Here is a 21,747-nt window from a genome sequence, read left to right as displayed (position 1 = left end):
AGTGTTGGGGAACTGTTGGTTGATTATGCTGTTCTTCGGTAGATCCGCCCGGATTTTCCACCAGATGCACTTGAGCTGGGTTCCCTCCATGCTACTCTGTCGCCATCTTAACCCACTCTCCCTCTCCTTCAATTTAATCTTGGCTAATGTAATAATGATGTGCCTGGTGTGTCCCTTCTTGGGTCCAACTTGTTTGGGACTCTCTGAGCTTCCTGGATTTCCTGGAAGTCTATTTCCTTTGGCAGACTGGGGAAGCTCTCCTTTATTGTTTGTTCAAATAAGTTTTCCACTCGTGGCTGTTCCTCTTCCCCTTCTGGTAGCCCTATAATTTGGATGTTGGAACGTTTAAAGATGTTCTGGAGATTTCTAAGACTCTCCTCATTTTTTTGAATTCTTGTTTCTTCCTTCTTTTCTGTTTGGTTGCTTCTTTCTTCCTTCTGGCCCACTCCCTTGATTTGAATCCTAGTTTTCTTTCCATCACTATTTGTTTCCTGTGCATTTCCCTTCATTTCAATCAGTTTAGCCTTCATATGTTCCTCTAATTTGTGGCTAGAGTCAACCAATTCTGTGAGCATCCTGATCACCAGTATTTTGAACTGTGCATCTGAAAGGCTGGCTACTTCTTGGTCACTTAGAATTATAGGCTCTGGGGCTTTGAGCTGTTCTTGAGACATAATGTTTGGTCTGTTTTCACCTGTTATGTATGAAGGGTGGAGCCTTAGGTGTTCGCCAGGTCCAATAGTTTTTCAGGTACATTTTGATTATATCTTTCTCTTCCTCTCTAGTCAGCAAGTTTGTTGACTGTTATTTGACTCTCTTATAAGTGTATTTCCTCCTGTCAATGGGCAACACTTCATACCTTCATTATCTGTTTATATGCTTCAAACTCTACTAACTTACCTCCCTGCCTCTAGCCTCTGTCGCCTCAAATGTATCATGGTACCTCTCCAGATTAATCTGCCTAAGCCAATGCTGTTGACCACTTCATCATCCTGATCATAAGATTCAGTGGATTCCAGTTTCCAACTGAACATACATTCTCATTCAAGGTTTACCAAATCTGCCCCAGACCATATTTGTTCCATTGATTCCCTATGGACTTTGGTCAAAATCTTTTTTAACACTTTTTAGAACACATCTTGCTTTATCCACTTGCTGTGCCTTTATTCACAATTCCCCTTGCCTATGGAAGTGTCTTTCTTATCCCCACAGAAAAATAGCCTTCCCATTCTTTAGGTTGCATCTCAAATGACATCTCCTCAAATATGAACTTTTGAGTTGCAGATGCCAGGCAAATCATGAATCTACTATTCCAAAATGAGTTATATCTTTTGTAACCTTTAGCAGGTTACATAACCTCTTGGAGCCTCAGTTTTCTAACCTGCAAAATGACAACAGCCATATGAAGTAGGTACAATTATTTCTGTGAGAAGGAAATACACTATAATATATGAGAGACTTATCACATATTGGGCATATAGTAATCAAGCAAAAAAAGTAGCTGTTTTCTATAACTACCTGCAACAGAGAAGATGTAGCTGCCCTCCAAATCTGAAACTACTTTGTACCAACCTCAAGCAATTTATTTCATACTGGTTTGTAATTATGCTTTCTCTCCTTAGAGACTACAAGCTCCTTGAGGATATGGTATTTCTATATGAGGTGCCTGCATAATAGGCAGTCAATAAATGTTTCCTGAATAAATGAAAGATACTTCAAAGGAGGAGGCCATCACCCTTTCTTCTCCTTTTGTTTTTTGAAGTTCAGTATTTGTAATAATGATAATGTATTAATGATAATGATAATGATAATGTATAATTAATATACATGTCTACATATATGTGCCTATCTACATATATGTACATGTACATTTTCAGCATTCTTGTAAAAATGGGAAACATTATCTCTTTTTGTGTATGAGAAAATAAAATCATAAAGGCATTCAAACAGCACTGTAATACTTCTCACTGAGTTACTAGTGGTTGACACCTCGTCCCCAAGTTAGTTAATATTACTGTCATACTGTTGACTATGCACTCACTTTCATGTTAAAATGCTTTAGATTTCATAAAAACACTTTATTTATATCATGTTTGTTCACTCAAGATAAATAATTAACATAAAATAGAAAATAATTACATATTTAGTTGAATTTTTTAGATAAACTTTAGATTCTCATATTTTTTCCCTTCAGGCTGGCCTTACTTGAACACCTCCCCAGAAAAGTATGCAAATCATGTCCTGTTACCTGAGCATTTTATGAAGTGGAGAGAAAGAATGTTAAAAATAGGCACTCCCCTTCTTGTCCTGGCTCAAGCTGTGTATAATGGAGATGGGGTGGAGCTTACCCCATTAGAAGGCATTCTGACTCTCCAAGCTCAGAGGCAGCATTGATGATGGTGATTCTTGGAGAACAGGAGGGTGGAATTACATGAGAAAGGAGTAGAAAAGTGAGAAGTCAGGTGAATCTCAATAAGCTTTACCCCAATGCTTCGCACAAATAGTTGGGCTGTCTTTCCAATTCCTTTCTATTTCTTGGGACCAACAGTCCATTCAGAGCCAGATGGCAGGCATTCAATTTATCTGTCTGATGTGATAAAATCCCACCCATTTTATTACAGTTGTTATTTCTAATGTGGAGGAAGTAGTGATGTTCAAATAAGCAGGCTTGGGAAACTCAGGATAGGGAGAGGGATTGAGTTAAAGGAATACCATAATAGGCCCTACCCTTAAATTAGAAGAGAGAGGGGATGATTTACATCATATGGGCTGCTTTTGCCCATGTAGAGTTTTATTTAGTTGTCAGTGCAAATGACCACACCCTCACATATGGGCCTATTTGTATTAGTCTTTGGGCCTTATGCTCTGCACACAGTGGGTGCTCTATATTTGTTGCTGACTGCATAGTCAATTTCACCAGAAGGCAGTTCTATGACCTGAGCTTCTACTGTAACAGCTACAATGGGTTTGATTCTCCTCCCTCTGGAATAATGGCTGCAATCAATGTATAAACTGATGGCATACCCTCCTCCTGAGATAAAGTTGATGACAGCCATGTTGTGTTCTAGGGAAAACTGAATGCTGTCCTCTCCTAGTTCACTAAGCTATAGTATATTGCCCTCAGTGCTTCTTTACACATGAATAAACCAGGAAATATTGCACCTGAAAAGAAAGTCATCTGTTGATATACGGTTATAAGCATTATGTCATGTACCTGTTCCAATCATTTTTTGTTGTTAAGAAGAATGAAATCCTGACAAATGAGAGGGAATGTAATTGGCTTTGTCCCAATTTTAGGTAGAGTATCAAATTAGGTTTTGAGTATTTGCAGAGCAATAACTCAAGATTGATGGATGAAAATCTGATAATCCACAAACCTGACCCAGCACAATGTTGTCTTAATTTGCTCTGTGAGGATTAATTCAACTATTTTCTGCTTTCATGGCATTGAATATACAGTGTATTACAAATAGTGCCCTGTAAACAAATTCTGAGTTTTCTTAATCTTTACAAATAACTTGAGTTTACCTTTTCTCTGTCTGTCCTTTAGTGGGCTCTAGGATAGAGCCCCAAAACATGTGTGAAAAACCAGACCAAGAAAGAAGACTCCAGTCAAAGGGAACAATGGTCCAATGGTCCATTGGTCCCAGTGTTCATTCCAGTTCAATTTTTCCATGATATTTTAAGTACAATTTTGATGGCTTGTTGACAGTTTTTTTTTTCTAGTTGGCCACAATGACAAATACCAGAAGTAAAATTCCACTGTAATAAAACGTATTATACTGAAACTTCCCATGTTTAATTGTGACTCTGAAATTTTATTCCAGCAAACATAAGTAGTACTGATGTCAACATAAAAAAATTGAATTGCTAGTTTGGCTATGATCTCAAATATCATCTAGGAAACGTTCTCCCACTTTAAGCTTTATAACCTCTCTCAGAGCAGTGGTTTGGGGCAGAGCCACAGTGAAAAGCTAAGAAAAGCCAGCCCTTAATGTTCTCCCCACACATAGACAAAGAATTTTTCTCACAACTTCTGGGGTTTAAAGCTATTTTGAAGGTTACCCACCACAAGTCTATATTAAAAATTTTCTGTCATAGAAGAAAGCCATAAGAGGGTAGTGGAAACTGTATGATAGCCAGAGATTTTAAAACGTCAAAAAATTCCAAAATACAACCAATAAAATCTGAGATAATACAGTGATAGAAGCAAGCACCATATACAAATTTCCTCCTTTCCCCCAATCCCCGCACCATGTTTCTTAGTTTAGCAGCAAGTGTTCCATTTCAATATTTTGAGGCTTTCTTGTTTTATAAGCATCCAGTTAATTAGCCATGTGGTTTCTATAAAATTGTTCCCATAGCATTGATGGTAGCTATTTGTGGCTACCAGAAGAAACACCGACTTTTATGAAATATCCTTACACCAACAAAGGGCAATATGCTAAGTACTGGATAATGTGTAGATATGGGAAAACTGAGATTACCAATAGGCATTAATAGAAAGGGGTTTGAGATCCCAATTCTGACTGAATACAATTCTGAATAATTGTAATATGACTTGTGAGACAACATGTTATAAAGTGATATCATTATTTAAAGCTTTGTCTTGATAGAGCAGGGACTGAGTCTCTATGAGGATTCTGAAATCACTTTAGGTATAATTTTATGAAGATCTGGGTCTATTTTCTTTCTTTTGTCTTTGATGAAACCCTTTTAGCCATATTGCTAATTGTGAAGGGTGATTGTGGATTCCATTGTAAAAGAGAAGTAAAATGTTCAGAAATAAAAAAATAAAGTTACTTTAAAATTTGAAGTTTAGATATTTGAGGTGGTCTAAGAGAATGCTAAAAGGTGGGAAATAAAGGGCCATGCCCAACATGGGTCAAAAGAAAGCAGGTTTGAGACAAAGGCTGAGCTGGGGCATAGAATAATGGGTTTTGTGTACTGTGAGAGTCCTCTGACCAAGAATGCTGCTCTGAATGCTACTCAGCAACTTTTCACATGTCCCTAGACATCATCTTCCTTGAATTTATAGACCGAATGGATTCCTACCTGCTCTGAATCAAAGCAGATTCTCCTGCTTTGAGGCAATATAGTGTAAAATTTTAAAGTTTATATGACTTTGGGCCATGGCTTGTGTAGCTTTGTGGATTGAGCTTGTGAATCTAAGGTTGCCCCTTCAATTCCCAATGTGGGTTATGGGCCAGGTCCCCAGTAGGAGGCGTGCAAGAGTCAACCACACATTGATGTTTCTCTCCCTCTCTCCTTCCCTTCCTCTCTCTCTAAAAATAAATAAATAAAATCTTTTAAAAAATGTATGGGACTTTGGAATCAGGCTGTGTTCAATTCCCAGTTCCACCACTAACTGGATGAAGTGGCTCTTTACTCAACAACTCTGTGTATCAGTTTGTTTTCCTATCAAATGGGGATACTAGTTGTATTAATATGCTAGAGTTATTGAAACGATTAAATGAGTTAATAACTATGAATCAACTAAAGTCAACATGTATTAAATACTCTATAAATGTTAGTGATAGTTTGCTATAACTCCAGTAACCCTTTGCTTTTAGTCAGTATGGTGGGTTCTATTGACTCACCTAAGAGATCACTTCTTCACTGAAGACAGATGGAGTGGGGCAGTGACTTATTCATGTTTATTTTATCGTTATTGTGATACTTAGCACAGTGTCTAGAAAGGAGTAGGTACAAACATATAGAAAACTGATAAATGACTTATTTTCTTTTTTTGCATTTAAAATATTTTATTTTATTTTTTAGAGTGAGGGGAAGGGAAGGAGAGAGGGAGAGAAACATCAGTATGTGGTTGCCTCTCATGCACCCCCTACTGAGGACTTGACCTGCAACCTAGGCAAATGCCCCAACTGAGTATTGAACCGGAAAACTTCTGATTTGGAGGCCTGTACTCAATCCATGAGCTATACCACCTAGGTTTTTTTTGTGTGTATTTTTCATTGTTATTTAGGTACAGTTGTCTCCGTTTTCCTGCCAGCACTTTCCCCTGCCTCATGAATTTTTGAAAGATTTTTCAGCATCTGTGGTTTTAAGTTTAAATGCCACTCATCTAGCACATTTAATTAAACTCAACTGCTGGGAGTTATGATGGGGGAAATGGGGGAAGGATTGTCAAGGAACACATGAAGGACACATGGACAAAGCCAAAGGGAGGTAGGATCAAGAGTGGGAGGTGGGGATGGCTGGGGTGGGGGGGACTGGTGAGGGGAAAATAGAGACAACTGTACTCCAACAACAATAAAAAAAGAAAAAAAAAACTCAATTTCTATCCCTTATGTGTTAAACTTTTTATAATGATTAAACATCTTATCTTAAATAACAGTTCCATGTATATCAAACATGTCTTGTGTGCAGGAGCTCTAAATTTTCAATTGGCTATGCTCAGACTGGGGAGCTAAGAGTGATATAGCCCGCTCCCTACCAGTTCTTTTTATATTTCATGGTTCAGGTTTAGAAGCTGAGGGCACACCTTCTGCATTTTTCCTAGCCACTTCAAATTCCATCAATACCTTTTCATTTGTCACAGGTCTGTGGTGGTGTGGGCCAGGAAAAATAATTCTATTCATCTTCTTTTCCTGTCCAGGAAATTATTGACCTTCTTTCAATTCTTTTCTTTGATGCTATTTAACCTTGTCCTCCACATGGTTCATTTTCTGATTTCTAATTTTTTAACAAGTGCATAGTAATGTTGCTTCTCAGCAACAATTTTGGCACTTCAGAGATTGCCAAGTTAGTTCAGATTTTTCTTATTTGAGTTTTAAAAGCTTTCCATTTAGACTGTGCACACAATTTTAGTAAACTAATTTAACAAATTAACACTAAGTTCTTGAAGTTGTTCAAGTAAGCATAGCTTTTTTCTTTCTTCTTTTGTAAGTCCACCTCCTGATTCTAACTAGTCAAATAGACTTAATTTTGAGGCAGGTATTTTGGGGATGCTGGGATGACTCCAATGGTATGTTATATTCAGTAATGAAGAGAGCCCTGTGAATGCTAACATGCATGAAGTAAATATTGTTTGATAACTCTAGGGTCTTATCCAAACTTATATTACTATGGCTATTTTTAATAAGTTTCTCTCCCTTTCTTAATTCCATAGTTTTTCATGAGTAAATAAAATTCCTTGACTCCTCAAAGATACATATTCTTTTCACATATAGAATTAATAGTGTTCTAGGCTGTACAAATTATTTTTGTACTGAGGCTTATAATCAGAGTTCACTAACATATTTAAATTTAGTATTTACAAATATAGTAATAATAGCCATATATATATTGAGTATCTATGATGTACTAGACACAGCACTAGATGCTTTATATATTGTATATTGTCTTATGGAATCCTTACAACCATCCTAGAAACTAAGCATAGTTATTATCCCCATTTTACAGATGAAGAAGCTGAGTAGTTAAATAACTTTCCCAAGACTACAGAGATATAAGTTGTTATACTTAGGATAAAAGATAGATATAAAAATTTCCATTAATTGGTTTTACACATTGTGAACATTAGCAAATACATGTGCTTGGAAAAATAGAAATTTCCCTTCTATTCTATTGGTTTATTCTTTATAAAATGAACATGCACACACATACACAAGTGAATAGGCAGATCTCCCTCATGGACACTTACATCATTGCTTCCTTCATTTTACCTCTTAGGCTTCATTCATTTTACTTCCACCGGCTTTGATACTGGGATGACCCATAGAGTTTGACTCAAGGCCTTATGAAGCATGGACTTGGGGGTTTAATATTTTAAAGTGAGGCATTTACTTGGGGGTTAAATATTTTAATATTTTAATATCTCTCTGGCTCTTGCTATAACCTGTTCCCACTCTACAGAATATGACCTGTTAGCTTGTGTATCTTCTTTTTGCTTTTCTTTTTTAAAATATATTTTATTGATTATACCATTACAGTTGTTCTATTCCCTCACCTTCATTCCCCTCCCCCCCCGCACACTCCCTCCCCCACCATTCCCCCCCTTAGTTTATAACCACGTGTCTCAAGTTCTTTAGATTCTATATTTCCCCCACTATTCTTGCCCTCCCCCTATCTATTTTCTACCTACTGTCTATGCTATTTTCTGTGCTTTCTCCCCCCTCTCCTCCTCCCACTCCCCTGTTGCTAACCCTCCATGTGTTCTTCATTTCTATGGTTCCACTCCTGATCTAGCTATCCTCTTGGTTTGCTTTTGTTTTAGGTGTGGTTGTTAATAACTGTGTGTTTGCTGTCCTTTCACTGTTAATATTTTTCATCTTCTTTTTCTTATATAAGTCCCTTTAGCATTTCATATAATAAGGGCTTGGTGATGATGAACTCCTTGAACTTGACCTTGTCTGAGAAGCACATTATCTGTCCTTCCATTCTAAATGAAAGCTTGGCTGGATAGAGCAATCTTGGCTGTAGGTCTTTGGATTTCATGACTTGGAATACTTCTTTCCAGCCCCTTCTTGCCTGTAAGGTCTCTTTTGAGAAATCTGCTGACAGTCTGATGGGTACTCCTTTGTAGGTGACTGTCCCCTTATCTCTTGCTGCTTCTAGGATTCTCTCCTTCATTTTAGTCTTGGCTAGTGTAATGATGATGTGCCTTGGTGTGTTCCTTCTTGGGTCCAACTTCTTTGGGACTCTCTGAGCTTCCTGGATTTCCTGGAAGTCTATTTCCTTGGTCAGACTGGGGAAGTTCTCCTTTATTATTTGTTCAAATAAGTTTTCCACTCATGGCTGTTTCTTTCCCCCTTCTGGTACCCCTATAATCTGGATGTTGGAACGTTTAAAGATGTCTTGGAGGTTCCTAAGCCTCTCCTCATTTTTTTGAATTCTCATTTCTTCATTCCTTTCTGGTCGGATGTTTTGTTCTTCCTTCTGGTCCATTCCATTGATTTGAGTCCCAGTTTCCTTTCCATCGTTATTGGATTCCTGGACATCTCCCTTCATTTCAATTAGTTTAGCCTTCATATGTTCCTCTAATTTGTGACTATAATCAACCAGTTCTGTGAGCATCCTGATAAACAGTGTCTTGAATTGTGCTTCTGAGAGGCTGGCAATTTCTCAGTCGCTGAGAGTTGTGGGCTCTGGGACTTTGAGTTCCTCTTGCGCCATCTTTTGGGCTGTTCGTGCCTGTTCTGTAGCAGGATCGGAGCCCTAAGGTGTTCACTAGCGCAGGGCAACTAAGTCCCTGGGTTGTGACACTGTATGTGGGGGCGGGGTCAAAGAGGGACTACGGCATCCCGTCTGCTGCCTGCTGCCTTGGCCCTCACCAGTTCCGCAGCCGCTGCCATCACTGGGCCCAGGTGTTTCGTCCCTCTGCACGCAAGTGTGCCACCGCCTTCAGCCCTCGCCCCCTGGGGCCTGCATGGTCCGTCTCACTGTGCACGAATGTGCGACTGTGGTCAGTCTGCCCCGTACCCCAACTGGTTCCGGGCTGCTTGCACACCTAGGTCGGGGGACCTGTCCTGCCCGACCCTGCTCGCTGCTGGCTCCACCCCTCTTACCATCCCTGTTGAACAGTTAGATGTAGTCGGACTTCCGTATAATTCAATTTTCTGTCCTTTGGCTGTGTCTTTGTTTCTCCAAACCTTTGTTGTACACAAACTTGGTTGTGGGAGAATGCACAGTGTTTCCACCTATGCCTCCATCTTGGCGGAAGTCCTTTTTTTTGCTTTTCACCCATTGGTCAGCACCTACTTTGGCTTTTGTCCTTTTGTCCCCTCAAATGACTTGATCCAGTCCTAAGTCATTATGTACTAGAGAAAGTAGGTCCAGAAGCTCAGCTTCTCTGCTTTTGCTCATGAAGAGGTAAGAAAGGATTCCTTAACTGGAGCTCAAGAAGAATGAGGAAGGGATACTGTCCTCTGAGACTGTTTCTCTTCTGGGTAGTTGTCATTATTACTCTAGGGAATGCCCTTTATAAGACTGCTTGAAGCTGTCCTGTGAACTGAAACTAACCATATATACACAGGTAGAATGTGCAGAAAGTGCTATTATTTTATGATTACTTACATATTATATTTTTCATGAAATCTGACATTTGGGTTTAATGCGCCAACATTCCATTGTGTTTCAAAAAGAGAGCCGTGACTTTCAGGTACTCTGGCACTTGAACAAATTTGATTATACCAGCCTTATGAGTAGAATCCTAGTAGAAAACTGAACCAGAGATAATCTGACACGAGACAGAAATTTAAAAAATATTTTATTTATTTATCTTCTTAGGGGGGAAGGGTAGGAGAGAGGGAGAGAAATATCAATGTATTGTTGCCTCTCATTTGTCCCCTGCTGGGAACTGGCCTACAACCCAGGCATGTGCTCTGACTGGGAATCAAACTGAGGTTATTTGGTTCGCAGGCCTGCACTCATTCCACTGATCTATACCAGGCAGGGCACAAGACAGAATTTTTTTGATACATCTAAGAGAAAGTCAAGACTCTCGATATTAGGGTAGTAAACAAATTTAAGTGAAACACACCATAGTGTGGGGTTTTAAATACCTGAAAAATGAAGCCACTGAGTATCTGGAGTTAGAATGTGAGAACAATAAGGCCTAAATCTTTACCAATCCCTTATTTAGTATTGGTATACCAGCTTCAATGCAATGTTTTGTGGGTGAGGTAACCAAGCAAAAACACCTCTAGACACAGAATAAACAGAACTGAACATAAGCTATGGGGCACTGGTCTAATGGCTACCTACTTGATCTCTGTGCTTTTTCAAAACAGGTCACCTACCTCAGCACCCATCTTTTTCTTTAAAAGTGGAACTTAAACAAACAGACAAAATTAAAAAAATAACTAATAGATACAGAGAACAGATCAGTGGTTACCAGAGGGGAAAGGGCTTGGGAGTAGGAAATTGTATGATGATAGATAGTACTTGGACATTTGGGGGTGATCACCTTGTAGTTTATACAGATGACAAATTATAATGTTGTATACCTAGAACTTATATTGTAGTGGACCAGTTTGTTTTGGTCTGACAAATGTGACTTAGCTCTGTATGGAAAACCTACAGAAGCAAAGTGGTGTGCGGGAGCCAGACCTTCAAACCAAGTTTTCCCATGGGAATCAGGCCTAGAAAATGCATACAGATTGTTATGGCTTGCTCTTGCTAAAAATCCATCAGCCTGATCTAAAACAACAAAAGTGTATTGTCTATCTTCAAGGTAATTTCCAAAGCCTGTGTAAATTTTCCCAAGGACAGAGCTAATTGGCTCATCATCATTCCCCTCTGCATGTTATTTTCATTTCCTTGATTGTACCTAAAATGTAGACAATAATATTCTATGTAATAGGTGATAAATCTCTCTCTGATGTAAGACCCGAGGAAAACAATAAAGGTCTGTCTAGACAAGGGTCAAGGTGCTCCCCTCTTGAGGGAGTCTCTGAGGCATCCATAGGCACTCTCCCCTTGAGAGAGTAGTCATGCCGTTCCCTTTTTCTCCACAGGATCGTTGTCGCCTGTGCATTTATTCTCGTCATCAGCCACAACAGGTGGACTCTGCTGGCTGGAGCCTGCCACATTATATAATCAAAAAAGGGACTTAGCACAGTAGTTTTCATTAAGTGGGCACATTATCCCAGACTGTGCTACTGCGACCAACATTTCCCCTTCAGAGAAGGTAGTGACTTTATTAATGCAGATCCTTTATGAAAACTTAATGAGGCTATCCATCATAAATGATGTAATAAATTCGCTTACTCAGTGTATTAGTGTGGGCCCTCTGTGTATTACTTATTAATATGCCTTTATTATGGACCTTGCTTCCTTTGAAAGCATATATGCTAGAAAGTAGACATAAAGGCCCCAATAATAGGATGGCCACCCCACAAACAGAGTAAATGCCTTTGGGATTTTTAAAGGAATCATCTTAAACCTATCATTGTTGGTGCTGGAGAAGAGCTGAAGGGAAACAGAAAACAAATATGGTGGAGAAAAGAGAAAGAAAGGCACACAGTCAGGCCACAGAAACAGACCCCAAATACAACCACAGGCAAATTCTGCCTCAGAATTATCCTTTGTAACCTGATCATGACAGAGTGACAACTTCTTCCTTTACTATGGATAGGAATTACCTTCTTTTAAAATTATGAGGAGACAAAATTTGTGTCCCTAAGCCACCCACAAAATTTTATTTTCTTGGGACCTTAACTCAGGGAACATTTCTCTCTCTCTAGCTCTCTCTTTCTCTCTCTCTCTCTCTCTCTCTCTCCTGAAAACAAGAGAAATTTATTCTTCTCTGAGTCTGGAAACTGGAAGTCTCAGATCAAAGTGTCAGCAGAGTTGTTTCTTCCTGAAGGCTGTGAGGAAGAATTTGTCTCATGCCTCTCCTATAGTTTCTGGTGAGAGCTGGTAATCCTTGGTGGTCCTTGGCCTGGAGATGCATCATACCATCTCTGCCTCTGTATTCACATGGCCTTCTCCCTGTGTGTGGACCTCTCCTCTTCCTTTTCTTCATATTTTTAAATTATTGTTCAAGTACATTTGTCTCCACCCCCCACTCTCCCCAACCCTATCCATCCCCACTAAACACCCTTGACCCTACCCCTTTTCAGTTTTGACCACGTGTCCTTTATATGTGTTTCTGAAAACCCTTCCCTCATTTCCCCCCCATTATCCCATCCCACCACTTCTCTGGTTATTGTCAAATTTGTTCTTAATTTCTATGTCTCTGATTCTATTTTGCTTGCTGGTTTGTTTTGTTGATTAGGTTCCACTTAAGGGTGAGATCATATGGTATTTGTCTTTCACCTCTTGGCTCATTTCATTTGGCATAATGCTCTCCAGATCCATCCATGCAGTTGCAAAGGGTAAAGAGCTCCTTCTTTTTTTCTGCTCCATAATATTCCATGGTGTAATGTACCATAGTTTTTTGATCCTCGCATTTACTGATGGGCACCTAGGTTGCTTCCAGCATTGGTTATTGTAAATTGTGCTGCTATGAACATTGGGGTGCACAGGTTCTTTTCACTTGGAGTTTCAGTGTTCTTTGTGTATAATCCCAACATTTGAATTGCTGGGTCAAAAAGCAGTTCCATTTTGAGTTTTCTGAGGAAATTCCATACTGTTTTCCATAGTGGCTGCACCAGTCTGCATTCCCACCAACAATGAACTAGGGTTCCCTTTTTTCCACATCCTCCCCAACACTTGTTGTTTGTTGTTTTGTTTATGATGGCCATTCTGACTGGTGTGAAGTGGTATCTCATTGTGGTTTTAATTTGCATTCTCTGATAGCTAGTGATACTGAGCATTTTTTCATATGTCTCTGGATCCTTTGCATGTTCTCCTTGGAGAATTGTCTGTTTAGGTCCTTTGACCATTTTTTAATTGGGTTGCCTGTCTCCCTGGACTGGAGTTATGTGAGTTCTCTATATATTTTGGAGATCAAAACCTTGATGGAGATATCGTTGGCAAACATATTCTCCCATACAGTTGGTTCCCTTTTCATGTTAATGTTGTTTTCTTTAGATGTGCAGAAGCTTTTTATTTTGATGAGATCCCATTTGTTTATTCTTTCCTTCATGTCCCTTGCTCTAGGGAACATATCAGTGAAAATACTGCTGTGTGGAATTTCTAAGACTTTCCTGGCAATGCTCTCCTTTAGGAGTTTTATGGTGTCATGACTTAAGCCTTTTATCCACCATGAATTTATCTTTGTGTATGGTGTAAGTTAGTGGTTGAGTTTCATTATTTTGAATATAGCTGTCCAGATATCCCAATACTATTAGTTGAAGAGGCTATATTTACTCATTTTATGCTCCTTCCCCCTTTGTCAAATAATTGCCATCGAGACTTGGGCTTATTTCTGACCTCTCTAGTCTCTTCCAATTGGTCTATGTGTCTGTTTTGACAGTGTCAAGCTATTTTGATTACAGTGGCATTTAAAATAAATGGCATTTAAAGATAAATAAATATTTATTTATTTATCTTTACAGGGGAAGGGAAAGAGAGAGGGAGAGAAATATCAATGTATGGTTGCCTTTTGTGCATCCGCTGCTGGGAACTAGCCTGCAACACAGGCATGTGCCCTGACTGGGAATCGAACCACGATCATCTGCCTCACAGGCCCACACTCAATCCACTGAGCTACACCAGCCAGGGCCCTAAGTACAGTGGCATTTTAATACAGTTTGATGTCAAGTATTGTGATCACCCCTACCTTGTTCTTCTTTTTCAAATTTGTGCAGCTATTCAGGGTCATTTATGGTACCATAAAATTTTTGAAATGTTTGTTCTTTATCTGTGAAATATGCCATTGGTACTTTAATAAGAGTTGCATTAAATCCATAAATTGCTTTGGGTAGTATGGACATTTTAATGATGTTAATAGTTCCAATCCATGAACATGGTACATGCTTCCATCTGTTTGTTTCTTCCTTAATTTCTTTCTTCCGGGTTGTGTAGTTTTCTGAGGACAGGTCTTTTACCTCCTTGGTTAGGTTTATTCCTAGGTATTTTACTTTTCTTGTTGCTATATCAAATGAGGTTTTTTTCTTGATTTCTGTTCCTCATATTGCATTATTTGTGTACACAAATGGTTTTGATTTCTGGGTATTGACTTTGTGTCCTGCTGTTTTGCCAAATTTATTTATTATATCTAATAGTTTTCTGGTGGAGTTTATAGGATTTTCTATGTACACTATCATGATATCTGCAACCAATGACAGTTTTGCTTCCTCCTTCCCTATTTGGATACCTTTCATTTCTTTATCTTGTTTGATCTCTGTTGCTAGGACTTCCAATACTAGCCTGGCTATAGGTGGTAAAAGTGGACAACCTTGTCTTGTTCCTGAACTTAGTGGGAAAGCTTTTAGTTTTTGCCCATTGAGTACGATGTTGGCTGTAGGTCTCTCTAATATAGCCTTCATTATGTTGAGGACTTCTCCCAATAATTCCACTTTGCTGAGTGTCTATATTATAAATGGGTGTTATATTATAAGGTCTATATTATAAACCTTATCAAATGTTTTTCTGCATAGTGATATGATCATGTAATTTTTTTCTTTGCTTTTGTTTATGTGATGTATTACATATATTGATTTGTGAATATTGTATCATCTTTGCATGCCTGGGATGAATCCCACTTGACCATGGTGTATGGTCTTTTTAATGTATTTCTGGATGTTATTTGCCAATATTTTGTTGAGGATTTTAGCATCTATGTTTATTAGTGATATTGGCCTATAGTTTTCTTCGTTTGTCGTGTCTTTATCTGGTTTTGGGATTAGGGTGATGCTGGATTCACAAAAAGAGTTTGGGACTTTTCCATCATTTTGCATTTTTTTTGGAATAGTTTGTGAAGGATAGGGGTTAGCTCTTCCTTAAGTGTTTTGTAAAATTCTCCTGTGAAACTGTCTGGTCCAGAGCTTTTGTGTACCATGAGTTTTTTTATTATTGTTTCAATTTCATCAACTGTTATTCATCTGTTCAGGGTTTGTACATCTTCATTCAATTTTGGGAGATTATATTTTTATAGAAATTTGTCTATTTTGCCCAGGTTTTCAAATTTCTTGGCATATAGTTCTTCTTAGTAATCTCTTACAATCCTGAATGCTTCTGTAGTATCAGTTGTAATCTCTCCTTTTTTCATTTCTGATTGTGTTTATTTCAGTCCTTTCTCTTTTTTTTTCTTGATGAGTCTGCTTAAAGGCTTGTCAACTTCATTTATCTTTTCAAAGAACCAGCTTCTGGATTTATTGATCCTTAGAATTGTTCTTTTAGTCTCCATGTCATTTAATTCTGCTCTGATCTTTGTTATTTCCTTTTTTCTACTTTGGGCTTTGTTAGGTAGGCCTGTATCACTATGAACTTCCCTCTTAAGACTGCCTTCACTTTGTCTCATAAGTTTGGACTGTTCTGAGTTTATTTTAATTTGTTTCCAGAACCTTTTTCCTTTTTTTCCTGATTTCATATGTAACCCATTCATTGTTTAATAGCATGCTATTTATCTCCATGAATTTGGGTGTTTTTGAGTTTTTTCCTTGAGGATGGTTTATAGTTTCAGTCCCTTGTGGTCTGAGAAAATGCTTGATATAATTTAAATTTTCTTGTATTTGTTGAAGCTTGTTTTGTGTCCTATCATGTGGTCTGCTTTTGAAAGTGTCCTATGTGCACTTGAAAAGAATGTGTATTTTTGCTTCTTTGGGATTAAAGGTTCTATGTGTATCAGTTAAGTCCATCTGATCTAGGATATTGTAAGTACCACAATATCTTTGTCGACATTTTGTTTGGAAGATCTATCCAATTTGACAGTGGGGTGTTAAAATCCCCTCCTATTACTTTGTTTTTGTCAATATCTTACTTGAAGTCTTCCAAGATTTTCCTTATATATTTGGGTGCTCCTATGTTTGGTGCATGCATGTTTATATTGTTTATGTTTTCTTGAGGTATTCTTCCCTTGAGTATTATGAAGTGTCCTTATGTGTCTCTTTTTATGGCCTTTGTTTTGAAGTCTATTTTGTCTGATATGAGTGTTGCTAGCCCAGCTTTTTTTCCAGTCCATTGCTTGGAAAATGGTTTTCTAACCATTCACTTTCAGTCTGCGTAGGTCTTTTGTTCTGAGGTAAATCTCCTGTAGGCAGCATATGTGTGGGTCATGCTTTCTTATCCATTCAGCTACCCTGTGTCTTTTGTTGTAGCATTTAATCCATCTACATTTAAGGTTATTATTGATAGGCATTTATTTCCCCCCCTTTGTACTTGTGTTCCTCTCTCTCTTACTCTTTTCCTTCTTCTTCTTATGGTTGTCCCTTTAGCTTATCTTGAGGTGCTTCTTTGGTGGAGATGTATTCTTTCACTTTTTTTTTGTCTTGGAAACTCCTATTTTACCTTCTATTTTCAAAAGGAGAAAGATTTATATGATCTAAAGACAAACCAGACTATGTCTTCCGTTTTAATGGAGAGCCTCACTGGGTAGAGTAGTCTTGGTTGCAGGCCTTTGTTTTTCATTACTTGGAATATTTCTTGCCATTCTCTCCTAGTTTGGAGTGTTTCTGTTGGGAAATCAGCTGCTTGCTTTATTGGAGCCCCTTTATATGTTACTTCTTGTTTATACCTTGCTTTTTTAAAGATTCTCTCTTTGTCTTTAAAACGTGGCATTTTAACTATGATATGTCTTGGAGTAGGCCTCTTTGGGTTCATCTTGATTCAGACTCTCTATGGTTCCCGAACTTACATGATTTTCCCTCCCCAGGTTTAGAAAGTTTTCTGTCATTATTTTTTCAAGCAGGATTTCTATCCCTTGTTCCTTTTTTTCTCCTTCTGGCATTATTATGACTCAAATGTTGTGTTTCATGTTATCTTGGAGTTCCCTTAAGCTATCTTAATATTTTTTGAATCGTTTTTTGTACAGTTGCTCTATGTAGGTTTTTCTTTCCACCTTGTCTTCTTGCTCACTAATTCAGTCCTCTGGTTCATCTAGCCTGTTTGTAATTCCTGCTAGTGTATTTTTTATTTCCAAAATTGTATTTTTACTTCTTCTTGGTTTTTATTTATAGTTTCTATATCCTTTTTCATACTGTTGTAATTCTCATTCGGTTCCTTATAGTTGTCTGTGAGTTTCTAGCATCCTTATAACCATTATTCTGAATTCTATATCTAATACTTTGCTTACCTCCATTTCATTTAGCATGTTTAGTGGAGAGTTTCCCATTCCTTTTGATTGCAAGTTCCTTTTTTGTCTCCCCATTATAGGTGACTCTTTTTGTTTGTTTCTGTGCTTCCTGATGTTCTGCTTTGCCAGCTGTCTTTGTAGGGTGAACTCTGTGATAAGAATTCTATGGAATTCAGTGGTGTGGTCTCTTTGATCTACTTGTCTGGATGTTCTTGGTTTTCCCTTTCTTCTATTTGTGTGGGCTTTCTTGTTGTACTTGGGTTTTTACCTACTGGTGGTTCATTTGTTGGTGGGTTCTCTCCTCCAGCAGGTACATTGGTGTTCGCAGTTCCCACCTAATCTTGTATGTAATCAGTGGCAGGGGAAAAACAATATGGATTAAGACAATGGAAGAGTATTGTATGGGATTTAAATTATCAACAAATAGAGAAGCGATAGGAGATCATTTGGATAAATATAGTGTTAACTGTAATATTTCACCCAACTAGCCACTTTTCATAAAAGATGAAAAAGAGATAAGACTCTTGTTAGAGGAAAAATGATTGTTAGTTGAATCCAGAAAATAGAGTACTTGTGTGAGGTTAGATGATGAGATATAGTGAGAGTAAAGGACAGAGAGTAGGTATAGTGTGAGAGAGAATAGAATTAACCACAACAGTAATAAAGCTCAGGAAGATTGTAAAATGGGCTAAGGTCAGGAAGGGGTGTTATATAGTATTTACAATTATATGGAACAACAATTATTTTCAATAATACTGGATTCAACAATAATATGACAAGAAATATATGATTTGAATATCAAGAATAGCAGGTACATGACCAAGAGTAGGATGTCATGGAAACATGAGGTAAATGAAAGAAAGAAAATTAAAATAAAAAATAGAAGGAAAAGGAAAAGCAGTCAAACAATGAAATTAAACAAGTAATAAAACAGTGAAAACTACACAAACGGAAGAGAAATAAAAAATACAAATAAAACAAAAGAAGTAAAAATAATGAAAAATAATTATAATAATCAAACAAATAAACAATAAAATATAAGTTCTATAGGATGGCAAGTGAAATTTCTCTTCGTTTCTCAGTTGTTGGGGTTAGCCTTATGCCCCTTCTTTGGATCTGTCTCTGGACCTTTCACAACTCCAGGTCTTATTGTTTCACTTGGGAAAAAGAAAAATTTTTTAAAAAGGGGTAGTCAGGGAAAAAAAAACCTCCTGCTGACTTTAATCCCACTAAGGAGTTCTGCTGGTTTTCCTGGATGCCACAGGCAGAGCAGGGTTGGACTTCCCTTTTCTCACTTCCTGTGGTTTTGTGAGGATGGGGGCCAGGTCTGGGCCACAATATTCACAGTTGCTCAGCCTCCAGCCCAGGTCCTCTGTGAGCTTCTGGGCCCTCACTGTCCATTTGTGCCAGACCGGTGCCGTTAATCCTCCATTTGTGCTGCAGTCCATGATATATGCACCGTCCTTCCTCTTTGCAAGCCTGCCTCAGTGTGAGCCAGCCGCTGTGTGAGAGTTCCTTAAACAGTGACTGAGAGCCTTTTATTTTTTTAGTAAAATCCTCTTATTTAAGCCCGCTTTTCTTAACAATTGCCCAACTTTTCACACAGCCAACTTTCTAACCAGACTGGAGACTATCCGGGTCAGGATTTGACGTGGCCCAATTCTTCTTCCTTCTCAGGTGTTACCCAGCTCCCCAATTTCTCTGGTAATGACCTAGCCAGTGTCCAGAGTTCCAGCAGGTGAATACTGCTTTTGTGCATCTCCCACTTCATCCTTATTCCCCCTGCAACTTCAAGCTTTCAGGTCCCTTCTGGTGCCACACTGCCCTGCCTGCTTTGACAGGGGAGGGAGCTGGTGATCTGGCTCTCCTCCAAGAATCCTGTGGCAGGTGCTGGGCCAGGGGGAGGCACAGCAGCCTTGGTCCCTGCACAGGTTCCAGGGACCTTACTGTCCCAACACAATCTCCTTACTGTTTGTTTTTCAATGTCTTCTACAAATCTGGCCTTCAAACTTCACGTAAGTTAGGATTCCTTTAGCTCTTTACTCTATTCCTCAGAAGATCGAGTGTTCCTGCTGGGCACAGGGCGAAGTGGACTCTGCCACCATCTACCTCACTACCATCTTCTCTCTCCAGACTGTTCTTTTTAATTTTATTTCAGAAGCTGTCTGTAGCTTTCATGATTAATACCTCCCTAACACTTTTCCTACACAGCTTCTCTGTTTAGCCTGTCATTTATTTCCTGCTTTATCATTTACCAGAATCTCCATGTCTCTGGAGGTTCACTGCTTTTAGGGACCAGACTTTGGGGAAACTCATATATGTTATGTGTGTTTGGGAAATATTGACTTAATGTACAGCTCCTTCCCCTCTTAATATCTTTATTTCAAAGGGGGGTTTCTGAAAATCCAATAATTTACCCAAATATTTTAATCTTTTTTGTACTGAATGCAATATTCTAGAGCCATGCAATAGAAACTCAAATGATCAAAAGCCCATCTGTAACACATGTTGAAGTTTAACTTGCACAGTAAGGTGGAGAAAGGACAAGAAGCTCCCACTAAGTTAAGGCTCATCTAGGGAACAGTATCTAAATGGAGGATGAAGGGAAGCTTGTGGGTGAAGAACAGTGGAATTGCAAGGTTGTAGTCATAGTTCAAACATAAATTTGTTATAATACTACCAAAGCCAGTGACTGGAGCCAAGGGAGTTAGGGAAGGGGGTTCTATCTTTCATGGGAAGGGGCTAGAAAGAAGTAGAAGTCTATCAGGGTCCTAGCTAAGTGGTCAGAGGTTCAGACAAGAGTGCAGTCCCAAGGGAGAAATGCAAATTACATGTAAACCAATAAACAAGACTAGTTTTATAAAGTGTGCCCAAATTGTACAGATATGACTTCAGCCCACTCCAATCAGCCCATATACTAGGCTCCTAGTTATCAAATTAACTTTAGATTCTACTTCCTTATAAGGTAGATACTCCTAATGTGACACTACATTAGATTGGATTTCTTTCAGGAATTAGGCAGGCTGAGTTACAGGGATAAAGAAAGCAAGGACTGCAATATGGAGCTTCTTAACAAAGCTCCTAAACACTGTAAATACATCTTATCTCATCAACTATTTATTTGTCAAACATTTATCAAGCACATGCCATGTATGAAGGACTGTGCTAGGCATCAAAATCCTGTCTGTTTGGCCTATAACAAGGATCAATCTGATTTCAGCAGACACGTCTTACTGATTTACTGCAGAAGTACCTGTACTCCCCTTTTTATATATACTATGAGCCTGATTCAGTAGAAAAAGTACCAGAAGACAGGGAGCAAGCGATCTTGGCTCTAGTTCCAGCTCTAACATACACTGGCTATCATCTTTTGTAAATCATATCTCTTCTCTGGGTTTTACCTTTCTTACTGACACATTAGGGGCTTGGGCCAGATAATCATTAAGGGTTTGTCCCCCTAGCTTGATTGATCTTTTGTTACAGGACTGTAGCCATCATTTATTCACTTACCAAGTATCAGATTTGAAGGAGGAAGGAAATTAAAGATACAGTGAAGATCGCAAGCAAAAATGGCTCTTTTATGGCTTTCCTTTTCTGAGTACCCTTTGAAGGTTTAAGTATCAAGGAAGCGATGTTGAGGAATGGGAGACACAGGAAGCTCTAAATTAAAGCTACAAAACCAGGGGCTTCATGAAGCAGTGGGGGGAAACCCTTGTGATAATTCATTGTTTTTTCCACATAAAGAATAGTTGATGCCTCCAAAAGGTAATGTATTAGTGAATGCAGTGGGTGCTCACCGAACACAATGCCAATCAAATGTCCTATGGAGAAATGAATGCATAGTAGGCAGCTACCTGAACAATAAAAACTTATATTCACAGCCAACAGAAAATTGTCTTTATAGCTAGGAAAGCACAATGGGGAGTGAGCTGGAAGGCAAACTGTGCTGGTCTGTGAGAGTTACGGCTGGCTGTAAGAAGAGAAGAAAGAATGGAAACAAGGGTGCCTAGCTCCTGGGAAAACTGAATGATTTTAGGTTCAATTTCTCATCTCCCTCTGTGTTCTCCTCATGTGCTACTGGAATATAGGAGACTGAAGAGATT

The sequence above is a fragment of the Sturnira hondurensis genome, unplaced genomic scaffold (genome assembly GCF_014824575.4).
Source record: "Sturnira hondurensis isolate 20B ecotype Veracruz unplaced genomic scaffold, ASM1482457v3 Scaffold0003038, whole genome shotgun sequence".
NCBI lineage: Eukaryota > Metazoa > Chordata > Mammalia > Chiroptera > Phyllostomidae > Sturnira > Sturnira hondurensis.
Note: the sequence above shows the minus strand (reverse complement) of the source record.